General features: G+C 34.2%; 1 long non-coding RNA gene across 1 annotated transcript; it reads left to right on the top strand.

The window, feature by feature from the left end:
• Positions 1-3,079: 3,079 nt before the first annotated feature.
• Positions 3,080-4,077, top strand: LOC130591528 (uncharacterized). The gene is made up of 2 exons (XR_008969291.1): positions 3,080-3,155; positions 3,327-4,077. It is a non-coding gene; the product is annotated as an uncharacterized LOC130591528 (long non-coding RNA).
• The last annotated feature ends 10,158 nt before the right edge of the window (positions 4,078-14,235 follow it).

The raw sequence follows: 14,235 nt of genomic DNA, 5'->3' as shown, positions 1-14,235 counted from the left end.
TACACTATCAATCGATTACCCAGCTCGATTTTAGGGGGTGTTTCTCCTTTTGAAAAATTATTTCATCGTCCCCCTTCCTATCAATTTTTGAAAACATTTGGATGTGAATGCTTTCCTTTGTTTCTGAACTCTAAAAATCACAAACTGCAACCTAAATCTATGACCTGTGTTTTTATTGGATATGCATTGGAATATAAAGGGTATCGATGTTTTGATCCTACTACCCACAAAGTCTACACTAGTCGTCATGTCTTGTTTCATGAACATAAATTTCCGTACCGTGCTCTTGTTGGCTCAGCGTCAAATGCCCCGGATAGTTCCCCTTTGGTTCTCACTGCTGACTGGAATTTGACTAACGTTGCTAGTGTGTTTGCTGTCCCATCCCCATCGCCTAGTGTTGTGTCTCCTGGTCATGCATTTCTTTCGCCCACGCCTAGCGTGGCCTCTACCAGCCCTCCGGCCTCCTCTCCGCCCACGCCAGTTTTCACTTCTCCCTCGCCTGCTGGGTCGCAGGCCTCGTCCTCTGCCGAGCCTCGGCTAGCTGGGCCGGTTTCTCCCGTAACCTCGCCAGTTCGCTCAGCCGCCTCGACGGCTCTTGCTGGCTCGCCCAGTGTTTTGGTTTTGTCACCCGTGTCCCCTCGACACAAGTCTCCCCCCATTGCCTCTCTCTATTCCTCGCCTTCTCGTTTGGTGTCTCTCTATCCCTCCCCCTATCCGTTTGCCCCAGTTGTAAATCATCACCCCATGGTTACCCGTCTTAAAGATGGAGTGTCTAAACCACGTGTCTTAATGAGCATAAATACTGAAATTATTGAGTCTGAACATACTAATTTCAAACAAGCTTCTAAAGACTCACGTTGGCGTCAAGCTATGTTAGATGAATATAATGCTTTGATTAAAAATGACACATAGGAGTTGGTACCTCGCAACTATGATAAGAATATGCTTGGTTGTAAGTGGGTTTACAGGATTAAATATCATTCTGACGGTTCTGTGGAGCGGTTCAAAGCCAGACTTGTTGTTTTTGGCAATCATCAGCAGGCAGGTATTGATTACTTTGAAACCTTTAGTCCTGTTGTTAAACCTACTACTGTTCGCTTGGTTCTTACTATTGCTGTTTCTCTTAAATGGTCTATTCGTCAGTTAGATGTCAAAAATGCATTTCTTCATGGTTTCCTTAATGAAGAGGTTTATATGCGTCAACCTCCGGGTTTTATTCATCCATCTAAACCTACTCATATTTGTCGTCTCGTAAGTCCATTTATGGTTTGAAACAGCTCCTAGGGCTTGGTTCTCCAGGTTTAGCAACTTTCTTTTATCTATTGGTTTCAAGTGCAGCAGTTGTGACACTTCTATGTTCACTCTCAAATATCGTGGTCATCTCATTATTCTTCTGTTATATGTTGATGACATTGTCCTAACTGGTAGTAGTCCTCTTGTTGCCAAATTCATTTATGTTCTTTCTTCTCAATTTGCTATGAAGGATTTAGGGGATCTTCATTACTTCTTAGGTGTGCAGGTTGTGCGTACTCCCTCTGGTTTATTTTTGTCTCAACATAAGTATGTCTCTGATTTACTACGTAATTTCATCTTCATATTGTTAAACCAGTTACCACTCCTGTTGTCTCTAGAGTAACATTGTCTCTCTTGATGGAGAACTTCTTGCTGATCCACAGATTATCGTAGTATGGTTGGTGCATTGCAGTACTTAACTATGACTCGTCCTGATATTGCTTATGCTGTTAATATGGTGTCTCAGTTTATGCATGCTCCTCGTACTACTCACTTCATGCTGTGAAAAGAATTTTCAGATATCTGCAGGGCACTCTGGATTATGGACTTTATTATATAGCACATTCTCCTACTGTTGTTATTGCCTATTCTGATGCAGATTGGACAGGATGTCCTGACACACGGCGTTTTACTAATGGCTATGCTGTTTTTCTTGGAAAGAAATTTAATTTCCTAGCGTTCTAAAAAGCAACCTACTGTCTCCAAATCCTCCACTGAAGCTGAATACAGGGCCATTGCCTACACAGCTGCAGAAACATTTGGCTCAAGCAACTTCTTGCTGACATTGGCCATTTTCTCCGTCGTCCTGTGATTGTCTATTGCGACAATGTCTCTGCTACTTATCTCACTGCTAATCCAGTTCATCATGATCGTAGCAAACATATCGATGTTGACTATCACTTTGTTCGAGAAATGGTTGCCAAGGGAGGACTTATTGTTCGACATGTTCCTACTCAGTCTCAGGTTGCAGCATCTTTTACTAAGGGCCTATCTACTGACTTGTTTACTAAACATCGTACCAATCTATCTGTAGTTTCACCCCGTAAAGATTGAGGGGGTGTATTAGATAATATTATATTTAAAGGGATAATATTATGTAAAGAGTAAAATGGTACTTTATTATAGTCATAGGTCTGTAATGTACACTATATATATTGAATGTCAAGTTAACCTACAATAGGTTAACACAATTATTTCCCACACTTGTACAATACATCATCAGTACATGCTTTACCGGTGAGCTAAGATGCTTTCCAATGATATTATGCGCTGTGTTTCCTATATATCATATGTGTTTTTTTTACCCAGTTTTCTTGTTTTTGTCCGGGATCCACGTGGGTTCAGTTGAACCCACTGAACCCACGCTGGATCCGCCACTGGTATTTGCAGCTCCAGAAAAAACGTGGAAAAAAGGTAAAGTCTCGAAAGCAGGGATAATCGAAACCTGTTTGTGCTTGTAGCTCCAGAAAAAGGTGGAATACTAGTTGAGACAAAAAAAAGGGAAGCATATATTTCTTTATGCATGCATTTACTTGTTAAAAAAAAAAAACAAAAACAAGTTAGAGAAACAAACGCATAGTTATAAACCTAAAAAGAGAAATTTCTTCTACTGTTAACAAATATTTGTAGAATTCAATCATAATCACATCATACAACTTAGTTCGATTAGGATCAAGCACACAACCAGCCGCATTTGCTAGAAGATCACATGATTTATTTTGGAGAACGTATTGTGTCGGACTCGTCCGACCATAATCTTTGGTCGGACGACTTTCAGGTGGTTCCAATTTTTTTTTCAGTTAGTCTTAATTATTTTTCAGGTAGTCTTAATTTTTTTTCAGGTAGTCTTCATTTTTTTTCAGGTAGTCTTCATTTTTTATCAGGTAGTCTTCATTTTGTTTTCAGTTAGTCTTCTTTTTTTTTTTCAGTTGGTTTTTGTACTTCAGTTAGACTTACTTTGGGTTTCAGTTGGTCTTTATTCTTTTTCAAGTAGTCTTCATTTTTTTTCAGGTAGTCTTCATTTTTTTTTTCAGGTAGTCTTCATTTTGTTTTCAGTTAGTCTTCTTTTTTTTTCAGTTGGTTTTTGTACTTCAGTTAGACTTACTTTGGGTTTCAGTTGGTCTTTATTCTTTTTCAGGTAGTCTTCATTTTTTTTCAGGTAGTCTTTATTCTTTTTCAGGTAGTCTTCATTTTTTTTCAGTTAGTCCAACTGAAAAAAAACAAAGTTCAACTGAAACAAAACAAAGTCCAACTGAAAGAAACACAAAGTCCAACTGAAAGAAAACAAAGTCCAACTGAAAGAAAACAAAGTCCAACTGAAAGAAAACAAAGTCCAACTGAAAGAAAACAAAGTCCAACTGAAACAAAACAAAGTCCAACTGAAAAACAAAACACTAACCTCTGCTTTCTCTCACTTTCTCCTTTTCTTCATTCCTCTTAGCTGATTTTTTTCTTCTTTGTTAGATCAATAAAGAATGGAGACTGAGATTAAGAATTTCATGAAAAATAGGATTTATGAAAGAACTTAAGAATTTCATGAAAATCTTCCAAGTCTTATCTTCATTAAGAATTTCATGAAGAATTTCATGAAGATGATGAGTCGAATATACTCATCACAGGGAAGAACAAGTTTCTGAAGTAAGTAGTACTATTTGAAGTTTCTAAAAAGGGTAATAAATAGCTATTATGATTTCTGCCATTGAAGGATGGTTGTACTATTTGAAGAAATGAAACAAAATAAATTCCACAAATACAGAGAAAAAAAAGGTTGTAGAAGTTGAAGAAGGAGAAAAAAAGAAGAAGAAAGAAACGACAAATTGGGATTATAAAAGGAGATTATGAAATTATTGCAGCTCAAGAATCGAAACTGGGTGGATTATATGAAAATCCAGAGAAGAAAAAGAAGAAAGAGGAGAGAGCATGTGACCTAAAAAGTGAAGCAGAGAGAAGATGTATTGGGCTCAGCCCGTCTGACAGTAAACAATACGTCAGACGGTCTGACCCAATACTTTCACATTATTTTGCGTTCTTGGGAGCCACCGAATGGTTGTAGTATGGGGAAAAGTCGATAAGATATTTTGGATCTCACTATACACGGTATTGAATGGTGTTTTGGGTCGAAAACGAAACTTGCCAAGCATCTTCTTGATATTGGAAACAAGAGATTGACAATCAGAAATAACAAGAACATGTCCCAAAATCTAGTTATCAGGAGTACACTAATAGCATTACGTAAAGCACGAGATTCGCTAAAAGTGGATAGATCTGATATCCCGTAAATCTTTTGACAATCATCATTTTCGATTATGGACAGATTCAAAACTGAGCCCTCTCGACTACGAACCAAATCTTCTCATTTATGAGATAATAACTCTATAGTAACTAACCTATCCAATTTCAACCCACCTTCACTTCAAAGTTTCAGAATTTCTCAACATGTACTACACCTCACAAACATTGCATTTTCTGGTGCCAAATCTTCTCCTCAATCACTCCATTATCAGTTGTGACTAGGACAACTAACTACCAAAAATAAAACAGGATCATGTATATATCATGGATCACAATTCACAAACCACTTCAAAGTAGAGTGTTGTACAAAAATGCACCCTCTAGGTGTATGTTAAGAATACCTCGTTCCCTCTTTCCAAAAAAAGACAGAACATTAATTTCATTTCAAGAAGACATCACTTGGGACCACAAGACATCACCAACAGGAATAAGTGAGCATCCCAAAGCTGCCTCAAGAACAAAAACATTTATAAGAAATTCAGCCAATAATAAAACATGACAAAATACCTGATATCCAAGATACTGCAATGCGGTCTCTCAAGATGACAAGCTCTAGAGATATATTCTCCCCCATAAATTTTAGAATCACTATTGCTGTAGTGTAATCTCTCATAATTTTAAAGTATTTTATAAATATATTTTAGTATTTATATATTTATATTTAAACATAATCTAGTTTTAAAATAATTTGACTATTTAAAAAGGTTGACTATTTTAAAAGTCAAATGAAATTATTTTAAGGATTTAAGAAAGTTAAAAATATTTTAATTAAGCATGCTTTGATAAAAGTTTTTAAATACTAATTTGTATTGGAAAAGAAGTCTAATGGACTTGAGGAACCCAAAATCCTAAATGGATAAGGAAAATGAGTCATATTGATGTTGAAAGTTCTAATTTGCTTATCCTATTCACCATCAATTTTAATTAAGCCCAATCTCCTTTTCCTAAGCCCAAAAGGAAGTCCTTATAAATATCCTAATATCCAATTATTTTACCCCACACAAGAATTATTTTCTCTCTCCTCACACTCAAGAATCTCGGCCCTCTCTATTCTCTCTCTCCTCTCGGTTTTCTTTCTCTCCGTTCACTCGTTTTTTCTCTCACCCGAATCTGATTGGCCAGAATTATCATAGTTTCGTTTATTTTTAGCCAAAACTTCCTTCTTGGAACTTGTAGATCTCGAAATGTTATTGAACTTAGGCTCAAGAATCACTCGATTCCAATTATAACTCTATCAGTTATTGTCTCTGCAAGTTTCGCAATTTTGTTGCCATATTTCACTCGCGATTTCGGTATTTCACTCTTTTTCTTCCTTTTTATTTTGATTCTTTTCCTCGTTTACTTATATATTGATTTAATATTTCTAAGTATTATTTTGATAAATTATTATTTAAAGATCGTATCTTTAATTATTTCAGATTATATGTTTCATATTATTAAGCAAAAGGATTTCAGATTTAATATTTAAACATGTTGAGATATTTCAACAATCCATTTTTCTCGTGTCGGGCTCTTGTCATATTGTCATATTAAGCTAATTTTTTGTAATTATAAACCAAATTTCTTTATTGATATCCTATATTAGTGTAGCAATTGTGTTAAACGGGTTCAAGTGTGTCATCTACGTATTGAAACCTCAATTCTAACCCAACCCACTTAGTAAGACTTATTTTGTCATGTTGAACCCATTTGAATAAATGGGTCGGAAATCGTTAACATTTTCCCATTATTTTGTATCCAGCTTATATTGCATCGTGTCAACTTTTATCAACTCTACAAATATGATATGATGAATTTATTATATTTATATTCCCTTCAAAAAAATATTATTTTTATATGGTACATCATTTTTCATATTTCTTATAAGTTAGACATGATATCTTTATTCTAAATTAAAAATGAAATTCCTCCAAAAAAAACTTGAACATGAAATTACTTCATTGAATGTATAGTGGCAATCTTATACTTGCTTTTCATTGATATCTTAGCCTTATTGCCTATAATGCTCGATAGAATAATTATTTAACATTGTGCTAGATATATTATAATATATTATGCCTAAAGATATATATATCGTAAGTTATAATACTGGAGGATAACAATATATTTACTTAGATTATTTCATTAGTTAGCTTTCACTTTCATTTTAAGATTTCAGTAGAGAATGAGAAGAGAATATGTGTTCCCCTGACATAAGAAATTAAGAAGAGAAAGTGTATTCAATTCATTGATAATACCAAATATACAGTAGCATTACATGGCTAGTAGAAGCTACAATTATCAAATTATGGACTATAATTAAGGAAAATTAAAGGCTAGAATAATAAAGGAAAGTAATTGCTAGAATGTATCTACATGATTATTGTCAAGTTTCTATCAATTATTTACAGTAAGAGTATCAAAGATTGCAATGATTATTTACAATAAGAGTATCAAACATTGACATAAAAAAAAGATTATACATGAACTACACTCTTGATAATCTATACTACACTCCGTACACCTCATTTTTAGATTTTTTAGAAGCCAAAAAGTTTGTGGTTGCTAATTTTTTTTTACTTCTTTGTCTATTGATAAAAATCTATAATGCCCAGTTGCAGATTTTGAGTCTATTGTGGAATAATTTGGTAGTAAGCCCTTGATAGAATGCATTATAGATCATATAACATCATGTTCGAAAAATCGAAATATGGACGAAAATCATGTAATATTGTCTTAACGTCTTTAGCATAGCCCGAACCTCATTGCTTCTATTAAAATAATATGTGAACATACTGGACAAATTGTGAAACTAAAGAAGGCCTCCACAAAAAAGTGTTAAAACCATAGATTCAACATCTAGGAAATTCGAATGTTCAACTTTAGGGGGACATTTTTTTGGTTGGATTTTGTGCTTCTCTTATATTTAGTGGAGAACATAATATTGACTTAGAGATAGGGGAAGAAGTTGACATCAATATGCAAATTGAAAAGACGAAAATGAGTTGTGATGTTCGAAGAGAAAACGTCACTATTTATACAAAAAAATGTTATGTTTGTTTTGCATATTTATGTTAATTAGCTAATTAGTACCCAAAATTATGGTTGATTGACAATTAGCATAAATATTGATTGATTGATAAATTAATTTTATTACCATGTTAAGAATTTTTAAAGAATTTCGGATATTATCAATTTAAATTAAGTAATTGATTGACAATTACCATTAACGGATGCAATAGTTAAGATTGATTGATAATTTAAATTAATTGCCATGTTTAGTTGGTTAGTAAAATTTTCGAACATAACCAATATGACAATTAAAAATTTCGGCCAAAAGTATATCAATTTGAGATTTTAATTACGTAATTGTAACCATAGTTAACGTCAATCACATTAATATATAAATGGGATATGCTTATATCAATTTGAGATTTTAATTAAGTAATTGTAACCATAGTTAACGTCAATCACATTAATATATAAATGGGATATGCTTGATTTTCGAAAATCTCATATGGTATCATGATATTAATTGCCTAACTTAAAAAACCAATCAACATAAATCACGATTTTTTTTTGCATTTTTCATATAATTTTCGGCCACAATATTGTGAATTGCCATGTGGACATCCGATTTGAGAGTTTTAGTTTGTGAAGCTCTAGAATTGATCGGTGATTGTGAGCTTGCCATGTAGAATTTAGGATTTTGCTTTAGATAATAATATAGATTAGAGGAATATTCTCTTGATTTGGGGGGGGGGGGAGAATGAGAATAAATTTGGTGGTTATAACTGATTATGGAGGAGAAAGATTTGGGAATTGAGATAGGGGGTTTTGTTGGGTAAATATCACACATTCTAGCTTAGTAGTATAAATTATTTCCTTTTCCAACAAACCTTTGAAGATCCTTGGTCTCCAAGGCTCGCGAAGACTCTTGACCTCCAAGGTTACTACTATATCTTTGGGTTTCAAGGTTAGTGCATATACTTGACCTTCATGATTCGTTTGGTAGTTGGTCATAAATGATGGTAATAGGAATGAATTTGTGTGTAAATTTGTGAAAAATATCATTGTCCATTCCTATGGTAATGCTAATTTATCCTAAAGTGTCCAATTTCCTTCTTGAATTTTCATTCCCATCCAATACCACCTTGTAGGTGGTAATGAGTGGTAATGAAAATTGTTTCCTCTTGAAGACAAAAACACAAGTTTAGAGGTGAGATTGTTTGACCGGCCCATGGAGAAAAAATGCCTCCCCATGGAGATTTTAAGGGTGCTTCCCCAATAAAATTACACTTAAAATTAATTCCCATTACCGCAACTTATTAACGACTACCAAACGGGCCGTCAAGGTCAAGGTTTATGACAACTTTTAGCTTATTATAAATATCCATCATATTCTTCTTATTTTGTAATATAAAACACACAAGAACTATACACACAATACGCATATACATATTAGCTCAAATTAGAACCAATATTAGTTGGAGAATCATACCATACTCTTATTACACTTCGGGTTGTACTCTGATATCCTTTCATGTATTGGATAATTATTGCTCGTCGTTGTGTTTTTTTTTTACTTCTTTTGAGGGTTTTTCCCACGTTAAATCGTGTGTTTATTTTACTTTTCTTGTCTATCTTTTACCTAATTTTTTCATTATTTCTGTTTGCTTCCGCTTGCGCTTTTAACCCCAACATGATGATGGGTTAATTTACTTTATTATTGTTAGGCTTTATTACTAATATATATATTTTTCAAAGGTTTTATAAGGAAGTTATGTTTTGGAAGGGGGTGTTTTTGGTGATAAGAAGATATTGAAAATTTAATTATTTTTTTAATTTGGAGTCTTTTTATGGTATTATTGTATATTTTATATTTACTTGGTTGGATTTAAATGCAAAAAAAAAGTCTTGGGATTTTGTTTGATTTTTGAAGGGTTTTTTTAAAAAAAAAAATTGCGTGTGATGCTCAAGTTTGAGTTGCAAAAGCTACTCCTATCGAGATGGTTTTATAAAGATTAGATATAATGTTAGATTGATAGCTCATACGATTTTGGTACGGTTAGACATAATTAAGACTCGCATTCATATATGAGAAGAATTTAGAAGAATCTATCTAATTATAAATAGTGTCAAAATTCGACGAAAAATAATTATACACCTAAGAAAAATAATTTAGAAGCACAAATCAAGTTGATGAACATCATCAATGCAGATGAGAGCATTTTTTATTTTGAGGGTTAAGAATATGAAAAAATGAGACTAGATCTCACAAACTACAATAGATGGCAAGATAATAATGGTCTAATGTGATACTAAGAGAGTCTTTTATATCCCCTAAAAAAGAGCTTTTCTATATTTTTGTAGAAAACTAGTATTTGAGTAGTTTAATGGGGACCACGAATGGGTTTAACATAATTAAGTTTGAGCAAGAAGGTCCCGAAGAGCCTGTGAGATAAAAAGAACACAATTGGGTGAAGAAGTGACAATGAGAGTTTTTAGCAGTACATGATCTTTTCCGATATAGTACAAGTATACATGATTCAGAATCGGCAGTTTTCATGCCATCTTTGATTATGATGCAGACCCGACGAAGGACATGTGCCTAAAGTAAAAAAAAAAAAAAAAATCTAATTAATACTTCACTGCATCTAATTGGGTTCTCTTCCAATTTCCAAAACCTCATAAATGAATGCTCTATCATTTCCTATTCTCTAAAAAAATTCAAGCCTTCTCGATTACAACTCCAAAAGAATCAAAATATCGTTTCTTTTTTTGATAACCCAACCCTCCACAAGGTCAAACAACTTGGATTCCACCTTTTCCAACCTCGACCCTCGACCTTCAACCTTCCTTATGTGATCAACTCAAAAGCTTCTCTCTCTTCTTCTTAATCTCAATCTTAGTCTAGCAAGACGGTTGCGTATTTGGCCCCATTTATTCATCACTTGCAGAAGTACGAGTCTCAAATTCAGAGGACGGATGGTGCTTTGGTACATGTTGTTTGTTTAAATGTTGTGTGTTTTATGTTTAATGTTTGGAGATTAAGACTGTGTGTAGTATGTGTTCCCTCTTATTTTTTCAAGCTACTCTGCTTGTTTGGGCTACACTTGCTTGCAAGCAAGTTTATTTTTCTTCTCTCCAATGGTTAAGCTACATCTACATATTTAGCAAAAATTGCAAGCATGCCCTTATATGAAACCATTGGAGATGCTCTAAGGAGAAACTTTCCTAGGACAATGGTTCTCCCAACACTGCTCCACTCCAAACGGCACAAATCTAGTAAGTTTATTGGCAACAATATTCCCATCCCTTTTAACATGGCTAAAACTAATAGATCTAAAATTGGTACTCAAAGAAATAAAATCACCTAAAAAGAAATAACTCAAATAAAGCGACTTTAGAAAGTCTAGAGATGACAACTTGAGCATCAGACTCAATGATCAAGTCCAACAGGCCATGAGACTTGGCAAGGCGAACAACAAAAAAGATGGCTTTACACTTAACTACATTGGGTGGCCTGCCCGTTACGTACGCCCGCAAACATAACCTTACCCCGTTACCCGTAAAATCCCGCACTACAGCTCTCGTTCCAGCCCGACCATCGATACTTAGATGAGCGTCAGTGTTGATCTTAATGGTGTCTAATGGAGGCGCATACCGACAGTTTGCGCTCACTTGTACAGGCCGCCCCGGCTTTCCATAAATCCGAGTGGTATACTCGTTGAACTCCTTAGTCCAAGTTATGTTGAACATGTACTATATAGTAGATTTTAATTATGAATTTATAGTACATGTTTGTTTGAAAAGAAAACAACTTTATTAAATGTATGAAATTTTACTCTTAATATTTATATAAGGATATTTTTTTTTACACTTTAGGATCTCATAATTTAATTTTTTTCACATCAGGTATATACACACCTTCATACACAAAGTTCTAGGACATTGTTAAAGCAACAAACTAATTAGAGGTGTCAATCTGGGTCACTGGCTGGGTTTGGGTTGACCCAAGCTGGGTCGGAATGATTTGGGTCGGAATAATCTGGGTGACACCATGTCATGGGTCGGAACTGGGTGGGTCGGGTGAACTTGGGTCAGGTGAAACCGGGTGAGAGGAGCTCGGAACTGGGTCCGAAATGGGTCGGGTGAGACTGGGTCGGCCGGTATCTGGGTTGGGTGAATTTGGGTCGGAATGGAATAAGGTGAAGCTGGTCCAAATCGGCTTTCGGAATGACTTGGTCGGAAGAAATCGGCTTTCGGAATAACTTGGGTCGGAAGAAATCGGCTTTCGGAATGACTTGGGTCGGAAGAAATCGGGTTTCGGAATTACTTGGGTCGGAAGAAACCGGCTTTCGGGTTACTTGGGTCGGAAGAAATCGATATCGGAATAACTTGGGTCGGAATAATTCGGCTTTCGGAATTACTTGGGTCGGAAGAAATCGGTTTTCGGGTTACGTGGGTCGGAAAAATCGAAATCGGAATAACTTGGGTCGAAAGAAATCGGGTTTCGGAATTACTTGGGTCGGAAGAAATCGGCTTTCGGGTTACTTGAGTCGGAAAAAATCGATATCGGAATAACTTGGGTTGGAATAATACGGCTTTCGGAATTACTTGGGTCGGAATAAATCGGCTTTCGGGCTACTTGGGTCGAAAGAAATCGATATCGGAATAACTTGGGTCGGAATTACTTGGAACGACTAAATATCGAACCGGCGGCTCCGTGGCGTATTGATTTGGGTCGAGATTGTTATAAACTTATAACATGTGGATGTGGTATTGAGTATTGTGATATTGTGGTATAGATTATAGTCATTATACTTTATACTTATAGTGGTATATTATAGTAATCTGTAATTATACTGATATTGTGAATTGTGATTGAGTCATTATTGTGAATTTTTTAATAATACATTGAATCATTAATACTTTGATACTTATATTACTAATTTGAAATGTTACTAAAGTAAGACTTATAACTTATAAGTTATACTTATAATCTTATATTATTGGGCCATTCACCATTATTGGCTATTGGTAATTGGCCTATTGCCTAAGTTACTAAGTATCACTCATTAGTTATTTACTTATTTAGTTATTCTCATTCATGATTGCATATGTATTCAAGTAACAAGTAACAACTAACATCTAACAAGTAAGTGAGTAACAACTAACAACTAACAACCATAAGGATTATTGATTATAGACTTATAGTGTTAGGGTTAATAGACTATTAAACTTAAACATTTTGTTAGTTAGTGACTTACTCACTCTCAAGTCTGAATCAGTACAGTTACTATTAGTTATTCACTTATTTAGTTATTCTTATTGATGATTGCATAAGTACTCAAGTAACAACTAACATCTAACAAGTAACAACTAACAATTAACAATGATCAACGTTAATCACTTATCACTTAATCGAATATGTCAATATATCATATGAAAATGATACATAATCAAACACTATGTTAGTAGAGGATGAACATGATCGAATTTCATGTAAATGTGACTATGTTTTTTTAAGTTAATCGTCTCTAAGTTAATCGTATAATTAGTAGATTGGTTCAATATAACAATGTTTCATTTAAGTTAATCGTCTTTAAGTTAAATTCATATTGAAACTCAAAACATCTAATTTGAATAGAAACAAGTTAATATTGGATTAGATCGATGTATCGATGTAAGTCGATTAGCTAATTCAAGACGGCGTAAGTTCGTTTAAGATAATGGATATTGGATAATATCAACAAATGTATCAATGTAAGTTAAGTAATTAACTTAATAGAAGATAACAATACTCTATCTAAATTCTAAGGTAATCGTCTTTAAGTTAAATTCATTTCGAAACCCAAATCATCTAATTGAATTGAAACAAGTAGTTAATTATTGTTACTAGGTCGTAGTAAACCTTATTGCTTATCAGTAAGATACTGATATGAAAAGCGAAAATTCGTATATGTAGTATACTATAAGCTACGGTCTAGTACTGATTAAGGCTTGTTATAACTTACATAAGTTCACTTAACTGAATACAATCAAATTATAGCTGAGTAAAATAATTGTATAAGTAAGGTTATAAGAAATCTACCTTAATAGAAGAAATAACCATATATTAATATAAGTTTATAACCAATAACTTAAGTATTAATGTAAGACCTATACAAGTAGTAGTAGTAGTAATTGTTATTGTGTCACGTAGGGGTGATAATGAGCCTGACAAGCTCGCGAGCAGCTCGGGCTCGGCTCGGTCAAAGCTCGGTCAAAGCTCGGCTCGTTGAAGCTCGGCTCGAGCTCGGGCTCGGCTCGAGACTTAAACGAGCCGAGCCGAGCTAGGCAAAGCTCGGCTCGTAAAGCTCGTGAGCAGCTCGTTTATTATTTTATATTAAAAAAAATATTCTTATTAAAAAAATATTTTATATTAAAAAAATTTAATACTAATTTATATTTTAATTTAGATTACAAATTATATATTTTAATTTGTGATCCAACTTCACCTCTACTCCACTAGGCACTAAAGTCCCACATTGGTTAAGAAAACAAGGATCAACCTTATTTTCTTTATAAATAGCTACTATTATTCCTTACTTCAACTTAAAGTTTAATTTTGTATCTCCTTGGTTGGGAAACAAAAACTATACTTTATTTTCTTCATAGAGGAATGAA

This window comes from Beta vulgaris, chromosome 5, assembly GCF_026745355.1.
Source record: "Beta vulgaris subsp. vulgaris cultivar EL10 chromosome 5, EL10.2, whole genome shotgun sequence".
Classification (NCBI taxonomy): Eukaryota; Viridiplantae; Streptophyta; class Magnoliopsida; order Caryophyllales; family Amaranthaceae; genus Beta; species Beta vulgaris.
The sequence above is the reverse complement of the archived record's forward strand: the minus strand, read 5'-3'. Positions and strand labels throughout refer to the sequence as shown.